The following is a 27,534-nucleotide window of genomic DNA, read 5'->3' as shown; positions in this document are numbered from 1 at the left end:
TGACAACATTTGCGGAAACAATGGAGAGCGTTGTCATTTCCCGTTCACGTTCCGAGGAGTTTCCTACAACCGATGCACAACTTTACTCAACAGGAGAATACCTTGGTGTGCCTACGACAAGACATTTACACGTGACCGGTGGGGGAACTGCCAACCTTGTACTGGTGAATATAGTTTTTAATTACGAAAAAGACGATATAAGACTTTGAATGTTTTCTTAGTAGTCTGTTTCTTCTTTGGGTAACTTTGATGAAATGCAATTGAATCAAAACTGATGCAATTGAATGCAATTGAAACCAGAACCGCCCCGATAGCTCAATTGGTTAGCGCATCACTCACTTCTGGAACGAAGAAACTTCAAAATCAATAGCGGCGCTGGTTCGACTCGCGGGGTGTGCGCTTGAGCAACGCACGTTAAGGACTGCTTTCCATTCAGCGGCATCTAATGGATGGAATAATTTCCCGGCAACAAGACTTCAACAATCGGAAACTTCACTCTGTCAATCTCGGTGACCGGGCCTGCGTCAGTGATTCAAAGACTCTACAAGTATGCGAAACTGCCAGGATTAAGCTCTGCAAGAAGCTTTCCCAGTCCGAGGATAAAGATTCAATCAATATTAACTTTTTTGAAATGTGTGTCAACGGTTACAAAAGCAAAGTTACAATGGGAAAATTAAAGTTGAGTTTAGTAGACTATATCGAACTGTGAAATGTCCTAATTGTTTTTCTGAGAAACACTTGTAAAACAAACTCGGAGCTTACTTGGTTACCTTTAATTATTCGCTTTTACTCCATGAAACAAATCAAATCACACATTTTTAACGACCATTTGCCAAAGTTAATAGTCATATTTTAACGATTAATTATATGTTTTATGCATGCATTAATATTTGATTTATTGCTAAATGAACATGGTAGGAAAACCTGAATTCACTTCACAGATTAGTAAAAATTTAAGAACGTCTTTTATTTTGCATTCTGTATATTAATTAGGTATAGAAGATTCTTGGAGTAAATGGGGTAAATTTGGAGACTGTTCAGTTACTTGTGGTAGTGGACAGCAGACTCGAAATAGACGATGTACAGGATCTGTAGAACCGACTTGTCAAGGAAAAGCTACACAATTGCAAGATTGCACAGCACAACCTTGTCCAGTAGAAGTTAGTAAGTATTTATGACGTCGTCGTATGTATCATAACCGATGCTGCATCCGATGAACTAGATCAGCGGTCGGCAACCTGCGGCTCCGGAGCCGCATGCGGCTCTTTTATCTCTGCACTCTGGCTCACGTGATACTTTTTTGTACTAGTTCGTGTCACAATTAAACCATTGTGGGGCAATAATTGTGGTGACCATGAACCGATTAGGTGTGTTGCCTAGTCATGTTAAGAGTTGACAGCTGTTGGAATGGTAACTACAAATCAGTTCTGCAGGTCGCGGCCGAATAACTCAAACAAAAGGCTTTCCTGTAAGCGTTAGGTTTTTGCTGTAAGCAGTCAATTAGATGGTGCGGCTCAAAACAGGTTATAGTTTGATGGAGACGAGACCAAATGGTTCTTTCAATGCTAAAGGTTGCCGACCCGTGAACTAGATGTTGAGTTCATAAACCTAGTCACCGTTCAAAGTGTCCTGCACTGTCTCAAGTGTTGTTGGCATGTTAAGTGACTTATTTTGTTGAAGAATTGAAAAACAATGTTGTTTGTTGTCTACCACGGGCAATGGCGTCTAGGTAGAAACATTACTTATTTCTAAATCAATAAAATTTTGCTTGATCTTGATTATTCTACATATCAGAAACCCCATTTAATCTATTGTTGCTTATATTTAAAAAGGATGGATGGTCATTTATTTTGTTTGGATGCGAAACAAAACGTACATAAAACACAAACTTAGGCTACAGCTTGCATCCAATGAGAGAATGCGAAGATCGTAGCCCTAATAAGGGGTAGGAAGTCGTCGAGTCTGCACTCTCTCATTCAAACAGTTGTACAATAGAAAATATTGCATATTTAAATAGCAAATTGACGCAATAAAGAAGAAAAAGTATGGAAGAACAGAAAAAATAGAAATACGGACGCAAAAAACACAAAAAAAAATTACTTTGGACATAAAGTCAGGTATCGGATGTCGCTTCTATAGTTCTTGCTTCTTGAAGAAGTGTTTTTTGCAAGTTTTACTGAACAATTTGTAGCCTTTTTTTCATGCGCTCTTTCATATGTTGAGGTAAATTGTCCCATACCTTAATACCTATGCCATTTTAAGCTTTTTTGGAATAATTGGATATTTGCCTGTAACTGTTGAGTATAAAGCGAATTGGAGCTTGAGCGTCGGGTGTTATACGAATGTATAGTTGATACATGTGTGAAGAAAGTTTTGAAGTTTTCCACTAGTTTATTATTAAAAATTTTGAACATAAATTTGCTTATTTCTTGTTTATGAGTGGAATCTACATATAGTATACCATTACTTTGATAGACTGGCAGGAATTTCGTTTTCATTTCAAATGCTCCTGTATCGAATTTAATTATCTTATTTTGTATGACTTGGATTCTATTCAAGTAGGCTATTTCGTGGGTGCGCATCCCCAGATGATAATTCTATATTGTAGGTGAGAGTGTACAATGCTATAATAAATATTTATGAGAGCTATTGTAGAAATAAATTGTCTAAGTTTACTCAGTACGCCTGAAGAAGAGGATGATTTTTTCGAAAAGTTATCAATGTGCTTATTCCAGTTGAGTTTGTCATCTATTGTGAGTCCTAAATAGCGCGTGTGCTCAACCTTGTTAACTATTGTCTCATTTAGTTTAATTTGCATACCGGAGAGTTTAGTCTTTTTATTGCTAAAGAACATGGAGCAAGTTTTAGTCAAGTTGAGTGTCAACTGATTGTTATCAAGCGAAGTGTGTAGTTTGCACAATTCTTTGTTTATCATCGGTTGGAGGTTGCTAGTAGTTTTTTGAGCCAAATAAAGAACTGTATCATCAGCATAAAGTGCAGTTTTTAAATTAGTTGCATCGGGAAGATCGTTTATGTAAACCGAAATCAAAATGGGGCCAAGTACACTGCCTTGAAGAACTCCAATAGTAATATTTGAGCGAGACGAGTTGATTTCCCCGCCATGTACGTATTGCTGCCGATTGGTTAGTAGCGTGGAGTGAAATTCACTTAATGTTTTGGATTTTGATTTAAGGTGTTGTAATGTTGTCTTTGGGCCTAAAAAACTACCCCGAACATAATTTTGATTCTCCTACCACTAAACTGACCCTCTTACCTGAGGTCAAAGGTCACGTGAGGTCAAAATTGCTCTATCTCCACTTCTACTGGTGCTAGAAATCTGTTTAATGGCTTAAAAGATTCAGAAGACCCATACTTCTATCTGTTCTATAAGAACTTTTTCTTCTATTGCTAGTAGATTTTGACTAAACAGCAAAAATATAGTTTTTGTGGTATTTTTGCATAGCCTACCGTATACAACATTAGGCTATAGTTAACGAACTTCAACAGCCAAAATAGTAAATTTCAGCAATTGGTTGGTTTGTTGTTTGAAAATAAGTGTATTGAACATCGAAATATTCTTACCTGCAGCATTGATGAAGAACTGAAGTTTGAACTAAGTATCAAATTAATGTTTTGATGCATTTAAGATGACATTTCAATGGTTGAAAGGCATGAAAATTATTGAGAGAGAAATACATTTTTTGTGAAGTCACACTACGTACAATAATAATTATTGCACAATCAAAATTTAAGTTGAGCATGAACTAACCAGCAACAACGGGAAGGCTGCGAAGGAACCACCGACAGGTCTTCAAGTCAAGCAGCACTTAATGAAAATCCAGTTGCACTTTTAAACACTCAAAAAATGTCACAAAACATTTTACCTCCCTCATATTTAGGTCCGGCTATGCCCCTGGTAACTATAACGAAAAAACAAGTGTTTTTTTTGCAATCGTATTCAGCAGTAAACTTGCTTTTTAGTGTTGAAAGAGGACATTAAACTTCCGGGATTTGATCTTTTTACGGATCACACTACCGTAGGCATCTTTCGAACCTAGCCACATGCATGGAAGCTTTTGTTACGAGCTTCACATGACGCTCTACAGCTTGATTGTGGCATGGGTGATCAAGTTCAACCTTGTTTGTTTTTAAATTTTGTATTGCATTATCATTCATGACTTTGGTTGCGGGAGGTTCTGTAACATGAATTTCATCAAAATTTACCATGTTGTGGTAGAACTCGTCGTTGATATTGATCTCTGGTATGATAAATTTTCGAACAGTTACTGTCCTCTCTGCAATAGATTTTGCCTTTGCACTTTCATCATCTGGGGTCATTTCAACATCTTTGCCTCTGCGTAGCGATAGCACAATATTGACAGCTTGCGATCAAATTGTATCATCATCGTCAGCCATCATCGAAAGAAGAATGTTTTCGGGGTGAGATGAGAAGCCATTACGTATTAAAGTTTATGATGCCATGTCTCTTGCATGCTTCTAGGGAAATTGGTTGATTCGTTTTCGAGCATGCGAAAATAGTTGACAGCTACTTTATTTATTTTAGAGTTAAGCTTGATATCAAACAAACTTAGCAAGTAGACTTTTAAACAAAATTCTACTAGAATTCTAAAATATTGGCTCGGCTTTGTTTGGGAAGTGTAGCATCTCAAAATACGACATGCAAGTGTCAACCATCTTGCATGCGACAAGGTACCTACTTCAAACTGTGCTAAGTCATTCTCAAGTTTTCCAGATATGACAGCCAAACAAATTTGGTATGCATAAAATTGATCGGAATTCAAACTTTCCATGACATTTTTTAGCGTTTGAGGAAATTCAATAGAAGATAATGGCTTAAACTTAACCCCATGCCAATCAGACATTAAACCATTTAGCTCTTTGCCAATTGGGCCTGAAAACGAGTCGGAGTTTAAAGAGACTCCATCCAAGTGCTTAAAGACATGCCTGAGAGGTAGTTCGATTGTATGCAGGAGACAGATGACCTATTGCGAAGGTCTTTGCAGCAACTCTTCTAATGTGGCAATGCTGCAATGGTGTTTACCTGTCATAATTGCGGTTCCATCTGAGCCTATAATTGACAAATTGTTCTGCAGGTCGGTATTTTCCAGTGCTTTGTGATTCTCAAACAACAATCCAACCAATTGCGGAAATTTACTATTTTGGCTGTGGAACTTCGTTAACTATAATGTTGTATAAGCAAAAATACCACAAAAACTATATTTTGCTGTTTAGTCAAATTCTACTAGCAATAGAAGAACAAGTTCTCTTAGAACAGATAGAAATATTGGTCTTCTGAAACTTTTAAGCCATTAAACAGATTTCTAGCACCAGTAGAAGTGGATATACTGTAGAGCAATTTTGACCTCGCGTGACTTTGACCTCAGGTAGGAGGATCAATTTAGTGGTAGGAGAACCAAAATTATGTTCAGGGTAGTTTTTTAGGCCCAAAGACAACATTACAAACACCTTAAATCAAAATCCAAAACATTAAGTGAAATTCACTCCACCCTATAATGGTTAGGTATGAACGCTATAATGCTTCAATTTGTCAATTAAAATTTAGTGATTAACTGTATTGAATTCCTTTTAAGATATAGCACACAGTGTGATTGTTGTTTAGCTTGTTTATGATATCCTCATGAAAGTGAGTAATTGCTGAATTAGTTGAGTAGTTTTTGTTTAGTAGTGAAAGTCGCTTGTATAAAAGAAAAATTAATGCTACTGTACTGCAGACCTGTTTAGTCAAGTGTGAACTATCAGACTTGTTTTTAATAAATTTTTGCAAAAACAAACGAAATTGGTTGAAGGGTAATTGAACAGATATAATAAATGGAAGCACTTGTAAACCATAAAAAGATGTTTAAAATTATAACTAAATGTTATTGGGGGCCAATACTTTTGTGCACTTTTGGACAAACTTTTATCACACTTTAATGATTTTAAATATTTGTTCGTTTGTTGCAGCGCTAGTACAATAATCAAACCATGCGTGTGAAATGGGAGACTCACTTCTCTCAACCCTGTCATGTTATAAACTGTGTGATAGGGAGGAGTCCTCAATCTATACATTTTTGCTCTATATGTTAATAATTTGTCAAAAAGTTCATCACTTTAAAACTTGATTGCTACGTGGAGAATGCTTTTTTGAATCATATTATGTTTGCTGACGACCTTTGTTGCTTTGTCGTATAGTTTTGTTGGTTTACGTGAATTGATTCAAATCTGCAAGGATTTTGCTGAACAACATAACGTTATTTTTAATTGTAGAAATTTATTTGGGATGTTGTTCAAACCTAAACGGTTTGACCTATCTGCCACGCCTAAAATCTGTACTAGCCAGGAATCGATTCTTTAACCCTATCTGTAGCGACACGGGGCTTTATGAGGACGCCCAACTCTAGTAATGAAATATTTCACAGAAGAAATAGCCTATGCTAAAAATATGAAATTTCTTGACTTTTGGTTGTTATTCTTTGCGAATTTTCTAAATCTAAACTGGTAATTTTTCTACCTTTCTGCCCTTCACAATAAGCATTTCGTCTCAGGTGGCTAGACATTTTCGTGCAGTGTTAGTTATATATACTGTATGTTAATGTTAGTGCAATATAAATGTTACTGCAATTACTTTGAAATCTAAAAACGCCAAAAAAATGGCTTACATTCATGAACAAAGATAATTTTTTGTTTAGTTTAGCATTACTCTATGTTATAATTCAAAAACTTCAAGTTTGAAGCTATTTTTTTGAAATTGGAATAAAAGCCGGTTTTCTGATGTTTTATCATTTCAAACAATTTATTTCAATAAATTTTCTGGGTAAAAATGTAATTTTTATATTCACAATACACATGGCTATTATCTTGTAAAATATTTTGGCTCTGTGATTTTCATAGTTCCCATTATTAGCGATTAATTAGCACTGAGCCAAGATGGCCCGTGACGTTCTGTCTGCGTATGAGAATAGCTCGTGTGAAGATAGGGTTAAAAACCAAATCAAGTAGCCTACTGCTTTTGTGTGTTAGTTAATTAAGTTCAATTATACCTTATGCTGATGATATTTTATCGATATCAATCTCGTTTTAGCAATTTCCATTGTAAACATCTTATCTTGACTATTTTAGAAATCACTTGTCATGTGACATCGAAGCCACTCAATGGAGCTGTTAGCGCGACAGAAACTATTGCTGTAGGTGAAAACATCATCTAAACGTGTAAGGAGGGGTTTGAAGTGATCGGGCAGTCCTCGGGTCGGTTGACAGTTGTCTGCCTTGATGATAGAAGTTTATCAGGGACCATCCCCCAATGCAGTGAATGGAAGTTAGGACGCTTCTGTGGTTTTTTTAGTTTTGATAGAGTCAAAAGTTAGAAGTTTATTTGTTGCGCAAAAACAGCGACACATAGGAATGTAAAGCATAAGACATGCAAAACATACACACAAACGAGACAGCGCTACAGGAGGTCTAGAAAAAAATGCAAAGTTATCCAGCCGAGGCATCTTTTGGCTATCTTTTAGCTTATGGGTAGCGGCATGGGTATGCTATACTGTCCTGTGGATTACCCATGGAGGATGGTGTAAGACGCTCCTCCCTTCCGCAGTCTGGGGTCGTACCATGGGCACGTATGAGAAACCCCTTGCCCCCCGATCAGGGACACGGAAGTCATGGTAAGCAGGTGACGGATGAGGAGTAAAGGCAGCTGATATGGTTTCAGAACTGGTTTTATTTCTCACGGTGCTAGGCAGAAGATACCGAATAAGGTACAATGGCTAGGACCCTCGTCCTGTAAGGACACTGCCCACACAGAAGGCAACTGCAAACCACTGTGTGCTATCTTTGCAAAGAAAATTATGGTCAGACAAATAAAAAGAAGTCAAATGAACAGCGTAAATGGGGTTTACAAGGTAAACACCTCGCTCGGAAGGGATTGCCATGTGCGACAGGTGGCACCCGATCGTCATAATGCGACTGTCAGCAAAGTTAAACCAAAACGCATAGGAACGTGGAATGTGCGTACTTTGTATCAAAAAGGGAAACTTGCTAATGTTATGCAGGAAATGAAACGAATGAATATAAATATTCTTGGCTTAGCAGAAGTTCGTTGGACTGGTACAGGTACAACCACATTGGATGGCTGCAAAATCTTATATTCTGGAGGTGATCAACATCAAAGAGGTGTTGGTATAATACTTGATTCTGCTACATCTGCAACTTTCAAAGGATTTTGGCCTGTATCAGACCGGGTAATGGTCGTTAAACTAAAAGCTAAACCTTTTGACATTGGAATAGTTCAAACATACGCCCCAACATCAAGTCATGATTGGGATGATACAGAAACATTTTATGAGGACGTTGAGCGTGCCATCAGACAATTAAAATCACAAGACATCAAAATTATTATGGGGGATTTTAATGCAAAAGTGGGAAACGAACGAATTGAAGACATTGTTGGCCCACACGGTCTTGGTAAAATGAACGACAGAGGAGAACGACTCATTGAATGGTGCAGAGACAATGAATATCTAATCACTAATACATGGTCGGAAAACCACCCACGAAGAAAATGGACTTGGAGAAGCCCGGGTGATAGATCCAAGAATCAGATCGATTATATCCTTGCTCAAAAGCGGTTTCGTAACGCCATTCTATCATCTAAATCAATGCCTGGTGCAGACTGCGATAGTGACCATATTCCAGTTGTCTGCTCTCTGAGGGTCAAGCTAAAGAGATGCAAGAAAACTAAGCCAAACCCGAAATATGAAATTGATCTACTACGTAGAAATCCCGAAATACGTACAAAATTTTCCGTCTCAGTCAAAAACAAATACGAGTCGCTTGAAAGGCTAACAACAACAGATAAAATACTGGAACAATTTAAAAATAGCGTGTCGGAATCACTGGAAGAGTTCATACCACTAGTCAAAACTGAGAAACAAAAGAAATGGATGACATCTGAAATTCTTGACCTCATGGAAGAAAGAAGAAAAGCAAAGAATAATAAACAAAGATACAAAATTTTGAACAAGAAAATTAAAAAGATGTGTGTTGATGCCAAAGAAACCTGGATAAATACTCAATGTGAAGAAATCGAAAATGTTAAAATCAAAGATAGTAAATATATACACAAGAAGGTGAAAGAGGTAACAGGGAAGAAGAGGTATTGCTCACAAGCAGGATGCATCAAGGCAAATGATGGAACTATTCTGATGGACCAAAAAGATATTCTGCAGCGTTGGTGTGAATACATTGAAGAGCTGTTTTTCGACGAACGCGGAAACAAGCCAGGCATCTCCAAACCCATGGAAGGTCCTGCAATTATGAAAGAAGAAGTAAGAATCGCTATGAACAAAACAAAACATGGAAGAGCAGTTGGACCAGATAATATCTCAGTTGAAATTCTCGAAGCTTTAGATGAGTGGGGTTTAGACCTAACCACTGTGATCTTAAATCATATTTATGACACCGGAAACATCCCTAGTGATATGGTACGTTCCATATTCATAACTTTACCAAAGAAAACCGGAGCAACAGAATGCTCACTCCACAAAACAATTAGCCTTATGAGTCACTTAACAAAGATCCTACTTCGAATCGTGATGATGAGATTGAGACCAAAACTAAAACCGGAAATTTCAACAGCACAGTTTGGATTTGTCCCAGACAAAGGGACCAAAAATGGAATTTTTACATTAAAAATGTTAACAGAGAGATGTATAGAAAAAAACAAGGATCTTTATCTATGTTTCATAGACTTTTCTAAAGCTTTTGATAAGGTTCAACATGCCAAATTATTCCATATACTGCATTCTTTAGATATCGACGGTAAAGACCTCAGAATCATACGAAACCTCTATTGGGAACAAACGGCTGCAATACCTATAAATAACGATCTTAGCGAATTCAAACCGATACAACGTGGCGTCAGACAAGGATGTGTCCTATCTCCAGACCTTTTCAACGTTTACAGTGAGATGATTTTGAGAGACATCGAAAATATGAATGGAGTAAAGGTTGGAGGACAAAATATAACTAACTTGAGATACGCTGATGATACAGTCTTGATAGCAGAATCTGCAAACAATCTACAGGACTTATTAAATTCTGTTGTCAATAACAGTAAAGCAATGGGTTTAGAGTTAAATTCAAGAAAAACAGAATGCATGACGGTATCAAAAAAGAAAACTTATCCAAATTGCAACCTAACACTCAATGGTGATACAGTGAAACAAGTTGAAAAATTTAAATATCTTGGATACATTATAACTTCCGATGGCAAAAGTGACACTGAAATTAAAAAGAGAATCGCCATAGCAAAGGATACTTTCGGTAAAATGAGCACAGTCTTCAGGAATCGCAACATGACAATAAAGACCAAAATTAAAGTTTTAAAAGCATATGTAGAATCAATTCTAACCTACGGATGTGAATGCTGGACAATAAGTAAAGATATGAAGAAAAGACTAGAGGCTGCTGAGATGTGGTTTCTCAGAAGGATGTTGAGGATATCTTGGACTGAAAAGAAGAGTAATGACGAAGTTATGAAATTGGCAAATGCAGAAAGGAGATTAATAACAACAGTTAGAAGGCGTCAGATGCAATTTGTAGGTCATATTCACAGACATGGAGATTTGGAAAAATTAGCTCTATTGGGGATGATACAGGGAAAAAGAAGCAGAGGTCGACAAAGATTAACTTATTTAAACAGCTTGAATCAATGGGCCACAAACACAACAGTCAAAACGAACGATTTTATACGAATGGCAAATGACAGAGAAGTTTGGAAGACCATGATCGCCAACGTCTGTATCAGATCAGGCACATAATCATCATCATTAGCTTAACCGTATCTGTCACTGGCGTAGACCTTATGGTCTCGCCCTCTGCTAATTCAGCAATTTCACATAGAAGCAGTGACGCTAGAAACCTGAGATTTCTTGACTTTTAGTTTTTTTTCTTGCCCCAACTTTTAATCCCGATTATGTTGGTATCGGATAATTGTGAACTTCAAAATAAACCTTTTGTCACAGCCAGTTATAAAATGCATAAAAATTTCCTAATATTCAATAGCTTGATTGACAGTTTACTATTAGCGTGCGGTTTCATTTTGTGTCTGTCAGTCATAACACGACGGCGCTAAAATTCCATTCTCTACCCAGGCAGCAAAATCCGTCATTTTTACATTGATTCAACGTCGATTTTTCTGTCTGGGTAGGGAGTTGGTCTTTGACGCGATATGAGTCATTCTTTGCTGGCAGACATCAATTAGGAAGGTAATTTATTATTTGCGCAAATTGCTTTGTAGTGCAAAAAGTGCATGGAATACTGTTTGCACAGTAACGGAAAAACAAAATTGATGAAATTCTGTGTTCTATGCAAATAGACTTTCAAAATAAAATGCGAACTGGGAAATTTGACCAAGCAATGGCGAAAATAGGTAAAAAACCGAGTCTTTATCACCTTTTCTACCTAAAACACACAATCAGGAATATATTTTGCGATATAAATTGATTGAAGTGATAGATAAGGCTTTTGACCAACGTCATACTTTTTCCCGTTGTTATTTGATATAAGCCGACGGAGTAATTAGCAATAAGAGAGACGTAGACCTGATGGTCTCGGCCAGTAACTCTTGACGCCAAAAGGAAGCAGTGACAGATACGGTTAATCTTTTTATTTGTTTGGTGTTTTGTTAGTATGTATAGTTTTGTCTATAGCCGAGCTTTCTTGTATACAGAATTCCTTATTGTTTAGTCGTCCAGTGCAGTGTTCCAAGCTTTCCTCCCAATGTTGTCGCATCAACCACACAAAGAACTTTAAGACAGGGCGAGACAATCACTTACACCTGCGCTTCTTACTCGTACGTCATGGCAGACCAAAGTTCAGACCAACTGACAGCAACTTGCCAGAATGACGGAACGTGGTCTACCACGCTCCCAACGTGTTATGAACGTGAGTTTTACGCAATATTTCCGCTTCAACAGATTTGGAAGAATATTATTTCGTTTTCTATGTTATTCTATTTATTGTTATTTTGTATCTACTACTTCAGCCTCTAATTCTAATATTTGCACAACAATCTTATCCAAGCATTAATTGTTACATAAAGATTGACTTTCCATGCTTTTGTTTCCCAGGCTGTATCATAGAGCTAGTTTCAATTTTGTTTTCAACCTCGGCTTGAGCTGCAAAGGAGATGAGGCCAAACCGGGCTGCATAACTTCTTCGTGCCGCGTAGCCTACAGCCTGTGCTTTTAACACACCTGATGTGGTCTATCGCAAATCCTTTCTGGAATCCTGGTTTATCCTCTTAAAACTTATTGAAACGTTTCATTGTTAAACTAGTGCAAAAAGTAGCTTTTGCAAAAGTTGATTGCAATGCATTTACTTAGACACCGGGTTTGTAACATTTATTCAGGTGACAGCACTTGCGGAAACAATGGAGAGCGTTGTCATTTCCCGTTCACGTTCAAAGGAATTTCCTACAACCGATGCACAGCTTTTCGCAACAATAGAGTACCCTGGTGTGCCTATGACGCGACATTTACACGTGACCGGTGGGGGAACTGCCAACCTTGTCCTGGTAAATATATTATTCTTAATCAAATCAAAATGATAAAGCAATAAAGCAAAACGTTTTTATGTGCTTTGTTAGTAATCTGTTTCTTCTTCGGGTAGCTTGATGCAGGGATATCTGAAGAAGGGGATACGTAGGTATTGATTACGTCTGACAAAAGAAGAGCTTTTGTTTATTGCAAATGAAATCTGTTTATCGCAAAAAGACAATTGGCACCGATAGTAGTTTAATAAATCTTGTTATGATAACCTGCATTGCGCTTTTAGCATCAGGCCTGGATATTCACTGCATGCTCATGGTTACTTGTTAATTCAACTATCTATATACTTGCTTTACATCTAGCCTACTGCAAGGGCTTTGTGGAAACAGCTTACTGGTAACTTTTCAACTGTCTTTCTAAGCAAGTATTTTTTAACCCTATCTTAATACGAGCTATTTTCGTACGCGGAAAGCACGTCACGGGTTATCTTAGCCCCGTGCTAATTAATCGTTAATAACGGGAGCTATGGAAATCACAGAGCCAAAATATTTTACAAGATAATAGCCATGTGTATTGTGCATATAGAAATTAAATTTTAAGCCAACAAACTCATTGAAATAAATTGTTTGAGATAAAAAAAACGTCAGAAAGTCGGTTTTTATTCTAATTTCCCAAAAATAGCTTCAAAATTGAAATTTTTGAATTATAACTTAAAGTAATGCTAAGCTAAACAAAAAATGCTCATAAGACATTTATGGGCGTTTTTACATTTCAAAGTTATTGCACTAACATTTATATTGCACTTACATTAAATTATATATATCTAGCATAGCACGAAATTGTCTAGCCACATGAGACGAAATGCTTACTGTGAAGGGCAGGAAGGTAGAAAAATGACCAGTGTAGGTTTAGAAGATTCGCAAAGAACAAAAAGTAAAAGTCAAGAAATTTCACATTTCTAGCATATTTTTTTCTGTGAAATATTTTACTACTAGAGTGGGGCGTCCTCATAAAGCCCCGTGTCGCTACAGATAGGGTTAACATATATATAACTAGCATTGCACAAAAATGTCTAGCCACATGAGACAAAATGCTTATTGAGAAGGGCAGGAAGGCAGAAAAATGACCAGTTTAGGTTTAGAAAATTTGCAAAGAATAAAAACTAAAAGTCAAGAAATTTCACATTTCTAGCATATTTCTTTCTGTGAAATATTTCCCTACTAGAGTGGGGCGTCCTCATAAAGCCCCGTGTTGCTACAGATAGGGTTAAATATGCTTTATATAACATCTGCTAACTGTTTTCTACATCTGACTGTACCCTACCAGCTGCATTACAAAACTTACTGCAATTTTAAGAAGAACTGCATGTTCAACGCGCTACAAACTACCGCCCTGCTAGTGTCGTGAAAATAAGGCAAACCCTCATATCCTTTTCTTTAGATATCCCTGCTTTGATGAAATGCAATTTAATCTATATTAATTTTTTTAAATATGTTTCAACGGCTACAAAGAAAAGTTACAATGGAAAAGTTAAAGTTGAGTTTAGTAAACTATATCGAATTGTAAAGTGTCAGAATTGTTTTTCCAACAAAGCCCTTTTGAAAGGAAATACGGATTTATTTGTTTGCTTGCAATTATTTGCTTTTACCCGATTATACACATAAAATTACACATTTTTAATGGCCATTTGCGAAAGTCAATAGTCATATCAAAATGGTTAACTATTATAGGTGTTATGCATGCCTTAATTTTTGCTTTATTTTTGAATTAACATGGTAGTAAAACCCGAATTCAATTCACAGATTAGTAAAAATGTAAAAACGTTTTCTACTTTGCATTTGGCATATAAATTGGGTTCGAAGAAATAAATGTTAATACGTTTGACAACAAACTTTCTAAATCGCTGATCAATGCAAATATTTGGAGGAGTAGATGTGTGTAATGCGGGAACGTGATGACCAAGCTAACAAACTTTGTTGTTAGAACTTCTAAGGGCTGAATTGTTCATTTATATTTTTTTAGAAGATTCTTGGAGTGAATGGAGTAAGTTTGGAGACTGCTCAGTTACCTGTGGCAATGGACAGCAGACTCGAAATAGACGATGTACAGGATCTTCTGAACCGACTTGTCCAGGAAAAGCTACACAATTGCAAGATTGCACAGCACAACTTTGTCCGGTAGAAATCAGTAAGTATTTACAACGTTGTTATATGCATCATAGGCGATGTTGCCCTTGATGAACTAGATGTTGTGTTCATAAACCTTGTCATCGTTCAAAGTGTCCTGCACTGTCCCAATGTTTTCTTGGTAAGTTAAACGAGTTATTTTGTTAAAAAATTGAAAAACAGTGTTGTTTGTTGTTTGGCACGGGTAGCGATAGCAGAAATATTATTTATTTCTAGCGTGATGTTGGGGCCATGTTGTTTGGTTGCCCATAAGCCTATAGTCTATCAATTGAATAAGCCTATTATGGCTGAATCAAAAACATATTCTACTGCAAAAGCGTTAGGTGTAATATGAACTACCATAGCCTACTTGTTTTTAATATTGCTTTTCACTAACAGACGCAATCGGCTGAGTTTGATGAGGTCTCTTAAGATTATAACGTCAATCATTCAACAAAGCAGCAGCACAAATACAAATCATCTGTTGCCGAAGATCAACTTCTTGCAAAAGGCTCATAAACACAATTTGTGGTTTAAACGGATACATCACAACGACAGTCAAATCAAAATGCACAAGGCACATTATTTATTATTAAAACCAAAAGAGTATAATGAATGAAAGGATTTGTAAATCATAAAAACAGATTTACAAATTAGGAGTGAATGTTATTGGAGCCAATACATCTGTGCACGATCAGACAAATTTTCATCAAACTTTGATATAATCTTTGAAAAGTCGATGGTGATGGCTGTTGTGTAGCTGTTTTTTATATTTGTGTTTACTTATTTATATGAGAGTTAAAGAAACTAACATTGTACTCTCTTTAGTGTATTATTATTTTTTTCAGGGTTAGGTGGAATTACATATACAATCAGTGAAAATAAATTGGATTATTGGAATGCTAGGAAAAGTTGCAAACAAAGATCCTCAGGCGGCACATTAGCGATGATCAAGTCACGAAGTGTTCAACAACAAATCCATTCAGCCATACGTTTGCGGAGTGATTTGAGTTATTACGTTGGCATGACAGGAAAAAATACAAAAAATTGGTTTTATGAAGATGACAGTCCAGTTAACATTCCGAAGCGCAAGACTGGTCAATATTCGAATTGGGATGCCGGAGAGCCAAACAATCATTGGTGGAGGGAACATTGTGGCATGATGTATCGTTACAGTGGTTTGTGGAATGATGTCAACTGCAACAGTAAGCTGAACTTCATCTGTCAACGAGGTAAATTTTTGATCGAAAGAGCTAGAGTCTGTATTGAAATTGAGTAGGCTATTATGGTTAATATAAGAATTCAATAAGTATTTTGAAATCATGTATAGCTTTGTAATCTGTAATATTTAAATATTCGTGTTCAAACAAAGCAGCAACATTTTGCTCTATCAGTCAGTAAGTTAGGTTTATATGTTTTTAAGGATTAAACAAAATTTTGAAACTTATTGAAGAACTTTCGGCACTTTCCAAACACAAAACAATAGTTTTAGTTGTACCTAGGGTTATGCCAGGTAGCTACAGTTGAAATAGAACGAAAGCAAATAAACAATATTTGCGTCTATTTTCAAGCATGTGATTTAGTGTCTTACTAAAGACACAAGCATTGTGCTCTCAACCGGTTTTTTAACTCGAGCCTCCTGAATGGGTTTCTCACCTTTCGGCTATGCAGTAAATCAATTCAATATGAAGTGTTCATCAGAGGAGAACTAATCCATCTGAAAACCATTGAGAACCAATCCATCAGTGCGGCCACCAATGGAGCTTGGACTGGAAAAAGTTAAGAACTCTTTAAGACGGAAAGACTGGAAAGAACTCTAAGAAAAAAATAAAAAGAAAAGACTGGAAAAGAGAAAGGAAAGACTTTTAAGAATAAAAGGAAAGACTGGAAAGAACTCTTTAAGACTCCAAAGAATCATTTCCAACCCAACCAATATTTGTTTTGCCTAAAAAGTCTTTGTTTGCGCATGGGCGTCGGACTATTTCGCTCCAACTTGCACACATGGGAGATGGTCCATTCGTAATATGTAAGTGTAGCATGGATAAACAAAACGCAGACTCCAGCATCAACACAACTGCGCCATCCATCACGCGGCAAACGGTATGAGTGGTCTGCGCAGACTGGATGACGAATCAATTTAGTGGTTGCTCGTCATCTGTCTACATTATTTAGCCCAAGTCGCCGCCACTGCTCAAGGGTGGTAACAAGCAAAGCTCCCCGACTTTTGGAATTGCGAAGAAAAGGTTCAAACAAAGAAAAAAAACTATGTGACTTGTTACAGTAGTTGATGTTTTTACTTTTAAAGGCATACTAAAGGAAAATTTCAAACCGGAATTAAGCATTAAAATGAGTAAACTGAACATTCAAGAATACATTTCAAAAACAATTACCCAAAAAAATTTGTTTTCAATGGCGCTGGCAAGGCCCAAAGTCCAGTGTTTCATTTATTTTCATTTTTTTCAAAATGACCAAAACGTGCAAACACAGCTCAAGAATAAGTCATAAAGTCCAGCAATAACAAAAGCCACGTTACCAATCTGATGTTTTGAGCAAACTGTCTGCTGTTTTGATGTTAAAATGTGCTGTTTTGATGTAAATACATACATAGCCTACAGTCAAATCGCCCGCAGTAACAATTATTGCGTGATCGGTTGATTGCTAGACTTTATGACGTAGACTTTATGACGTTTTTTACAGTCGCACGCTTCGTTGCTCAGGCCAATCTCGTTTTGAAAGCTCTGACAAAAGCACGCGCACAATGGTGGTCAGACCGCAATGGGGCAAAATTTTATTGAAAATCGTTTTATGGTAGCATGTTAAACACAAAGAACGTGGAAAATCGCCAAGTCAGGTTTTTCCTTTAATACCCCTTTAAATTCAATTGAAGCTATTCATCTAGGTTTAGCCAGTTTTCTATGGCAGGATTCTCATAGATGACTGATTGATTGAATCTTTATCCTCGGATTGGGAAAGCTTCTTGTAGAGCTTAATCCTGGCAGTTTCGCATACTTGTAGAGGCTTTGAATCACTGGCGCAGGGCCGGTCACCGAGATTGACAGAGTGAAGTTTCCGATTGTTGAAGTCTTGTTCCCGGGGAATTATTCTATCCATTAGATGCCGCTGAATGGAGAGCAGTCCTTGACGTGCGTTGCTCAAGCGCACACCCTGAGAGTCGAACCAGCGCCGCTTGATCTTGAGGCTTCTTCGTTCCAGAAGTGACGCGCTAACCAATTGAGCTATCGGGGCGGACAGATTGTATTTGTATCGTGGTTTCTCGCAATTAACCGAAATTTTCTTTTTAGTTGACGTTAATAGAGTCACCTTCTACAGCCATATTAGGCTTGAACTATAAATAAACATTTCTTGAGTTTGTAGAAAACTTTTTCTGTTTGTAGTCACTGACCTGTGTTGGAGTTCACCATGTCATAATGGAGGAACTTGTAGTGGCAATGCAGAGAGGTACAGGTGTGAATGTCAAAGTGGATATAAAAGAGACAACTGCGAGCAAAGTAAGCAGATTCAGCTGTTTTGCAGGTCTACGATGACTGTGAACAACCTAATACTTACCAGGGTATTGTACACTGAGGACTTGTTCACCGATCTGTTACATCATCAAAAGCATTTTTTGTTTGTGTATGCTGCTTTTAACCACATTTTTGGGTGAAAACAAAAAGTAGTTTAATTTAATGTTGTTTTGGTAGCAAGTTTCCGGATTGAGTAAATATTGGTATGTTTACAATATCGATCAAACAGTACAAATGTGGTCAAAAATTTGTTTAATAAAAGTAACGTTACATTAGTCTCAACTTTGCGGCCTTAAACTTGCGAAAGACTTCTGTGTTTCTTTCCTCGTTACTGATCTCTGATGTAAATTTAAGATTGTTACGTTCTTTATTCATTTAGTTAATTAATCACTCAATGTTTTAAGATTTTAGACAGCTTTTTATTGAATTAATCATCATTACCATTCTTGTGCTAAGGATCTGCTCCATGCGACAGCAATCCTTGTCAGAACAAAGCACTTTGTAATGGAGTAGGAGCTGATGATTATTTATGTGGATGTGGCCGGCACTTGAAAGGAAAACACTGCGAAATAAGTAAGCCAACGTTTAATTGTGAGACCAACGTCACTGTCATGTTCGCAAGTCAATTGAGTGACTATTCTCAACTGCAACCGTTTGTAAAGTTGTGTTGTCAAGCAGATCTATGACCATTGGTCTGTAACATGTATAATTGATCAGGCAGATTATTTTTTATTGATTTATAATTAACATGCTTGTAATGTTATTGACTACTAACTAAACTATGGCGTCGAACATTTCCGTTCAACCATCCAATAATTGGGAAGGACTTCTTCCTTTTATTGTGAGTGTAGCGCTGAGGAACAGACCGCAGACCACATCATTAACGATTGTATTAACTTCAACCCACCTAACGGAGTGAAAGGTTTCTGCGCCTTAAATGATCAAACCAAAAGTTGGTTGCTCTCTACAGTAGTAGCCTTTCAACGTAGTCCGAAAATATCGTAAATATGGTGTTGCAAAATGATAGAACCGCCCCAGAGGTTGATACGAACTTACCTTACCTATCCCAGATACACACCTATCTAAGATACTTAATCGTTTGTTGTGACAGTTGAAAGCCTGTGTTGGAGTTCACCTTGTAAGAATGAAGCAACTTGCAGAGGGAATACTGAGAGTTATAATTGTGAATGTGAAACTGGATACAAGGGAATCAACTGCGAAAAAGGTTTGGATTTATTCCTTATCCTTTGGTGATTATAGCACATCATTGTGCTTATAGACCACGACATCAAGTTTATGCAAAGGGTAGCGTTAGTTTCTTTGCCCTGTGTAGGGCATGGAGCTACAGGTTAATGAAAGTGCGGTCTATTGCAGAGTAGTTGTTGTTTATTAAATAAAGGACTTCTACTTTATTATTAGCATACAACAATGTTTCATTAAATTAAAACTCACTGTGACGATTTCTATTCAAATATTTTAAATTTGTAGAGACTGCTCAGTTGACTCGATCTGTGTAAAGTCAAATAATGAAGTAACGAAAGTGAGGTTTAATGCTGCAATCAAAGTAGCTTGCACCTATTTTGCGACTAACCCAACGAGTATTAGGCTATCAGAATACATATGGATAGACAACAAGTTGCTCTCCGTGCCCCATCCTGTGAGTAACATCTGCTTTCAACTAGAAAAGAAACATAATTTGTCAACCAAGAGCACCACACGGACGGCACAGCTCTTCCGTGATTTGGTTGAACCTAATATCCGCCATGTCCAAATTTTCCAGATAAACGAATTTTTGTGTTCATAACTGTAAAATTACCAACATAAAACACTCGAAGTTGACTTTTGTAAGGCTGGAACGGACAACCAAACAAAATTTTTAAGAATAAAATTTGATCCAGGTTTTTGTTTGGTTATTAAAAAATGGGGTATATTTGGTTTTGCCAGATAACTAGTTATAAAAAATGTATTAGGTTTATATGATAAAACCTAATATATATTCTCAATCGCAACTGCTCGCTGTACTAGTGAGTGCTCAGCCTTGTGCTGATAGCCGGAAAGAACGCCCCTTTCTTCACATATATTCTCGATGTTGGCTTTAACCACCTTATTGGCTTATTTAATGTTATGCATTTGTATGGTAAAGCCTAATATAAGCTACATGTTGGCTTTGACCACACTATGTTGGCTTTGTAAGCCTAAATCAAACCTAAAGTAAGCCTCTGGATTTCTCCCAGAACTGTGTATCATTTCGTCACTGTAATCTTAGATAACTTTCCTGATATCACAGAAGCCTGCTGGGTTAAAGGCTATCGCCGATTTAAATTCAGTTGCTGGCAGCCTACTTGATTACTATGTCTTCATTTAAGCCTACCTTAGGCTAATACATTGGCTACACAGCAACTGGTATGGTTGATTAGAAATGACCAAACACACTGAGAAGCCTACTTCCGGGCTTCCGCTTTAAAATCTTAATAATCGTATGCAAGCTAAGTTATTTAGCGTACCGTGAAGTCAACTAAGACATCAGTACACCAGTAGGCTACGAAAATTTAAACTGATCGACGAGGCGTAAATGATACGGCATTTAATGAAAAGAAAATCTAGTGCTTTCGGACAGACAATTTTAGGCTAGCCTACTTAATTAAGCTTAATTAATGCTTAACAACAATTTCGCCCAATCTACTTTATCGAACGCTTTTAAATCCGCTTCACGCAACTCAAGAGATGTAAAGATGTGGTGCAATGCTGCTGAAATTTTACCTGTCACTTGACGATATCCTGTTACGTGATTGGAGTAGACATGTGTGTTAGGCTTCAAAAATTTTTTCTTGCACAGATTAGAATATATTAGGTTTTACACACCAATTATCTCGAAAACCATAATACATTGGGGCACAAATTTTTGTCAGGAGATGCATGAAGTGTAGAAAAATGCAAAAAAGTCATTTTTAGCAAAATGACGGATATTAGGTTTACCAAAATCACGGCAGAGCTGCAAGGGGCAACTGATAAGTTCAGAAGCTCCACCATCCTGCAACTCAACATTGAAGGCCCCACAAAAAGCAAGATCAAAGTTGTGGAGCAGCTTTCTCTTACCGACCGGGCACTCGCCATCCTCTTCCAAGAGACCCACTGCACCTCTGCAAATCGGCTAGCTATCTCTAACCATACGTTGGCTGGGTATACCTTAAGCAGGAAGCACGGCATTGCCACGTTTGTGCATGACACCCTGAGTTCGACCTTTGTCGATCAATCTTCAGCTGATGCCGAAATGGAGTGGTGTGAACATGTATCTCAGACTACAACATCGTCATTATCTACAAGCCCCCACCATTGCGAGTGTTGCCATCATCCCTTCTAACGTTCCCTCCTCGAGTCTCTACGCTGGCGGTTTCAATTGCCAGCACGCCGACTGGGGCTACAACAACATCACCAGCGACAGAGAATTGCTGGTTGACTGGATCTGTTCGAACCATCTTGCCCTCCTATTCAACCCAAAAGAACCAGACAGTATCCACTTTGTTCGCTGTGGAACAGGGAGAAACCCTGACTTGGCCTGCTCGATTATCGACAGCTCTCTTCCAGACAGACGTGTGCTTGAAAAGTTCCCACGGTCCCAATACCGGTCGTCCCTCATCACCGCCTCAAAACTCGTGGCTCCTGTCCCGAATTTATCGGTGAGTCAATGGAACTTCAAAAAAGCCGATTGGAATCAATACAGCTCTTTGACCAACCAGTCTACTGCAAAGTTACCACCACTTGAAACGTGCAATGTAGACAAGGCATACCAGGACTTAGACTACAATACCTCGCGGCCGTCGAGCTAGTTATATAATTATATAGGCTACTATGCTGGGACGCTAAGTGTGAGATTCTCTATCGCTCCTACCTAAACGCCACAACTGGTATACTGCCTCTAACACCGCTGCCACCAGCTCACTTGAACGGCAGGATGTAAAGAAGCTTGATCGATGGAACGAAGCTGTCCAAACTATCGACCTCGCACACTCAAGACACAAAGCATAGAGCATCATCAACAACCTCACTGCGTGCTCAGCAAACTTCATTTGCCAGTGCCCCGTTTCTGAAATTGCCATCGCTTCCTAGCTAGCGCAGAATGGGGTCTACAAAACAAAGAACCACAAGGCATCGTTTGCTCTATGGCAAGTGGAAACACCAACAGATGAAACAGTATTCGAAGATTTCACTACAGAGGAGTTCACCACCGCCCTTCCTCTAGTGAAACCACACAAGTCTCCAGGACGGGATAAGATCTGCTCTGAGCTTGTACTCCATGCTGGCCATGCTTGCTCTCAAATCCTGGCTACGTAGATTACTTTCTTCTTGCTTGCACCACTTCACAATCCCAAAAATTTGAAGAAGAGTTTTAGTAATTGGGTTCCCTAAGCTTCAAAAGCAACAAAAGGACCCACAAAGCTATCGCCCGATATCTCTCCTCGGTGTTCCTTGAAAAATTCTTGAAAGAGTGATCTATGCCGCGTCAATCCAATCTCGATCCACTCCACCTAAAGGAGCAAGCTGGGTTCTGGCGAGGAAACTCCACTTTAGATGAGGTCACACTATGGATCAAAGATATCGATAATTGCTTTGAGGCAAACGGAAGGCCGCCGCTGTCTTTCTTACAGGTACCTACGACCCGTATGACACCTCGACCTTACTTGCAAACTGCTTCGCTTGCTTCCAGACCGATGTATGGTCCATATATGATGATGAAACTTGTCAGAAATCGAAGCTTCACCCTCACGACTGGATACTCACGGCGAAGCAGACTGAGACGCATGAAAAATGGTATTATGCAGGGATCAGTCCTGGCTCCATTCTCTTTAACATTTACACCCACGACCTACCAAGCAAGCGGTCTCCGCAAAATACGCATATGTGGACGACCTGCCAATTCTCTACTCCCCAGTCGTGGGAAAGCCTAAAAGACCCCCTGAATTAGGACATACTAACCCTCTCGCCTAATCACCAGAAATGGCGACTGAAACTCAACCAAACTAAAACTGTGGCAGCAGCACCCCGGGGTGACATTTGACAAATCGCTCACATACCGCCATAATTTGGTGTCACTGCCCAAGAAACTTTCATCGCTCGCTGTGATGCTCCAGCGCTTGGTAGGCTCCAGCTGGGGAGCGTGGGCTGACACTTAGCATCCGTCCCACCATTGACACCCGTCTCACCGGCCCAACACTACAAAGACAGACGTGGGTGTGCCTCAACCGTCTCCGTGAGGGCGTCGGGCTTGTCCGCTCAACCATGTATCAATGTGGAATGGCTTATTTTTCTACTTGTGAATGAGTTACTAAGGATTAGACTGCAGACTACATCATCAAAAATTGCACCATCTCCAATCCATGCAACGGAGTGTAAGATCTGCGTGTCTTGGATGATGAAACAAAAGACTGCATGCTCTCTAGTAGCCTTCCAGCTTAGTCCGGCAACATCGTAAATTTGGGGTGGTAAACGGATAGACCTTCGGCCCCAAAGGCTCACGCAACGATGACGAGGTTACATAAGGAAAGCAATTAGTCATATCTAGAACAAGAGCAACATCACTGTAGAAAATATTGAAAAACATATAGGCCTGTTGCAATTTCATTGCAAGTAAACGTTTTGCTAACCAATCCGCTGTGCATTTTATGGAAAGACTTTTGTTTTAAGTAATGTACGAAGATATTGTTGCCACACTAATGCTTCGAATGACAATATCTTTTTTTTTTTCAGAAACCAGCCCATGTGATAACAATCCATGTCAGCATGGAGCGGTTTGCAACAGAAGGGCAGACGACTATTTGTGTGGTTGTCTTCGTTACTTTACCGGCAAAAACTGCGATATAAGTAAAACATTATTTCATCAGAACAATTCCAATTTCATTGTTTTCACATAAACTGATTACTTATGACAAATTTTCATTCACAATATATTTTTATAGACTGATACCAATGAGTTGAAAGGTCAATGTAAATACTTGAACTTCACTAAATTAGATTCTTTAATAGTTTCAACAAATCTGAAATGTGCTTTAGTTTTCCACATGACATTTTATACGACTTAGTAGCCTAATATTTTTATGCAAGTAACACAAAATAGCCTAATCCTAACATTAACTTTATTGATGATGTGAGCTTATCTTATTTCATGTTGTGGCAGTTGAAAGTTTGTGTTGGAGTTCTCCTTGTCAGAATGAAGGAACTTGTCGTGGGAATGAAGATTCTTATACTTGCCAATGCCGTGAAGGTTATGATGGAAAGAATTGTGAATTAGGTAGAAATCCTGTTTTTTATCTGTAACCTTGAGACAACGCTTATTGTTTATGATTTTGACCAAAAAAATAATGTGATTTATATCGTTGTTCAATATTATAAATCAATAAAGCGGTAGGATGTCGATGCGCATAAGGTGTTGACTTTCCAATTATTTGAATTTGGTTCGACACCAGTCAAAAACACCGCTTACCTCTTCGCAGGGTGTAATAAATTGGTGGACATAGTAGCTGAAGGAAAAGAGGCAGAGAGAAAAAACTGGCCAACCTTACTCTTGTTAGGAGGGAATGAGAACTTTATCTTCTCATTGCCCAAAGCTAAATAACAGTATAAGACTACTTTACCTCATTTATAAAGCAATAAAAAGCATTATGTCAAGAGATCTCTTGAAATTGTTATGTATTTTAAACCCGATTTTTGTGTTTGCAGAAGCTTTAACCGATTGACATGTCTTACATGGAAGATGGAGTTTGCAACTCTTATGACGTCATATTGGAAAACTTATCTATATAATATTTATCTGCAGCTAAAACAATTTCGTGTGTATACTTCTATGAACCTGGATACATAACGTGTTGATGCCATCAATCAGTGTCAATGATTTAAAGTTTGATTAATAAATTTGCCTCATTTGTCATGGTACTTTTCAGCACACTTCATGCATTCAACATTCTGTATTGTTACAAATTCTCACCTTTGTGAAGTCAATAATTTTCGTTATTAAAGCGACACACTTTGTGTAGGCCACGTCGTGCTTACTTCAAATAATTATAGTAAACTCAGAAACCGAATGATCTGCAACTTATGGTTTGCTCGCCACTTGGTGTTTCTGCTGTGTATTCTCGTTATAAATAATTACTGTAAATCAAACAATTGCTGTGTGATTCTGCCAGTGACGATCGGTGAGGGAAAGCAAGGAAAGCAGTGCTTACCTTAGCAAAAACTATGCAAAATAAATGACTGAGATCTAGGTTTAACTTATTATTTTTATCACGTCTATTTTAACTTGAAAATTACTGTATTGCTTGCGGTTGTAATGTTTAGGCCTAAGTGTTAGTTTTTGTAGTGTAGGCTTAACTGAATATCTGAGAATGAACATTCATGACGAATTAAACATTTAGACAACTATTATTCCATATCTAACACAGGATTTTGGTCCTGCAACGTTAAAATTAAGATTGTTCATGACTTCTAAACCTTAAATGATCACGACATAGGCGAAGCACAATTTGACAGATTTTTATTTTTGATTTGTTTTGGAAATGCTCTCAGAGCGCACCAAATTGGAAGTGTTTTTCAAAAATTTCTGGGGGAGGCCCCCCAGACCCCCCGCTGAAAGTGTTGCCTTTGGCAACACGCCTACGGGCTTCGCCCGACGGTTACGCCCTTCGTGCCTACTACCTTGCTGCAGCATATTTCCAAGTTGCTTTCCCAACGATTTAAGCCACCGAACGTCACTGGATTCTGCGTATATGCTGAAAAAATAAATCGAGCTGAGAATCTTTTTTTTTTAATGAACAGAATCAGTTCGAACAGCCTACCGTGTTATGAAGTGTCTTCGGTATTCTCGCTGTCGGTTAAAATATAAATAACCAAATAAAACTTCTTGGGTTAATAGTATAAGCTACATTTTAATAAAGTAAAAAAAAAATTTACTTATACTTTTATAATGTGTATCAAATTGCACGCCGTACAGTTGCAGCTGTACTTAAAGTGCCTCTGACAGGTAAATAAATTCGCTAAATTTACCTAAGATACCAAAAAGATGACACTAACAAACTTCCCTGACCAGCAAATCGTAAAGAATATCAACAGGCTACTAAGTTACACGCTTGCAAACTTTCGTTGACATCGGCGAATCTGGCACTCATTCAATTGCGAAAATAAAAACGGCAACACTGCTGTGACGTCACAGTAAGCGGGAAGGATGCATTCTTTCTCTGTGATGACTTGGTAATGTATGGTACTTGCTACAGCAAAACGTGAATGTGTGGGGCTTTGTTGGTCTAAACCAGTGGTTCTCAAACTTTTTCAGCTTGTGGCACATTAGAAAAAATTAAAAACGCACGCGACACACTTACAAAAGAAGAAAAGTTGCTTTAAAAAGTTATTTTCACGTGTCAATGCGATGGATGTGCTTGTTTATACCAATATAAGCTTCGACTGAAACGAGGTTGCATAGTTGACAAACATAGGCTATACCCGAATTTCATCATCAATTCCAAGCAGTCTCTCTCGTTCACAGCTTTTAATATAAGTCAAAACAGAAAAGCCATGTTCACATAGCCATGAAGATGCAAATGGTAATATAATTTTGATTGCTTTTGCACGGATCATGAAATAAAATTTGGAAGCAGACAGCCAAAACGCATCCAAGTTTTTTTGTGACAACAGCGTTTGAAAAAATGGGTCGTTTTGTAAATCAATGAGCTGTTCTTCTTCTGCAGAAGGATTGCTTGATTCATTGCTTCCAAATGGTGGGAAGAAATGTTAGCAATAGCAATATCTAACATAGCAGCCCAATAGTGACGTGGCAATTACCCTGCTGTATCGGCAATGCCACAATTGGTTTCATCGTCACGTATGCTTATTTATCATCTATTCAAGGAGTTAAAGCGTTTTTAAGTCGCATTATGCTTGTCTGAATGGCTTATTTTAAATATTAATACAGTTCTTTTTACAAAATTTCAAAAAGATTTGCGGCACACTTGAGAATCTGTGGCGGCGCACTAGTGTGCCGCGGCACACAGTTTGAGAATCACTGGTCTAAACTAAAGCATGTGCAAATTAAGAATTACCGAAATGAAAAAGTGAACTTATTATTACTATCAGGTTTCGATCAAATAGGTTGAGTTTACTTTTATCAAACAGCATCTCAATTCAATTGAAATTGCAGTTTCATAGGGCTACAATTTTCATACTTTTTTATTTGTCCTAATCTGGCTATAGCCATTTGCAGTGTAACAACTAACAACAGTATCTCACAAACAG

General features: G+C 37.9%; 1 long non-coding RNA gene across 1 annotated transcript; it reads left to right on the top strand.

The window, feature by feature from the left end:
• Positions 1-18,134: 18,134 nt before the first annotated feature.
• LOC145769281 (uncharacterized) lies at positions 18,135-25,403 on the top strand. Its single transcript, XR_014288996.1, has 6 exons — positions 18,135-18,243; positions 18,715-18,831; positions 19,370-19,483; positions 24,004-24,117; positions 24,431-24,544; positions 24,973-25,403. It is a non-coding gene; the product is annotated as an uncharacterized LOC145769281 (long non-coding RNA).
• Positions 25,404-27,534: the final 2,131 nt, after the last annotated feature.

This window comes from Aplidium turbinatum, chromosome 4 (genome assembly GCF_918807975.1).
Source record: "Aplidium turbinatum chromosome 4, kaAplTurb1.1, whole genome shotgun sequence".
In the NCBI taxonomy this organism is placed as follows: domain Eukaryota; kingdom Metazoa; phylum Chordata; class Ascidiacea; order Aplousobranchia; family Polyclinidae; genus Aplidium; species Aplidium turbinatum.
Note: the sequence above shows the minus strand (reverse complement) of the source record. Positions and strands in the feature narration are given on the sequence as shown.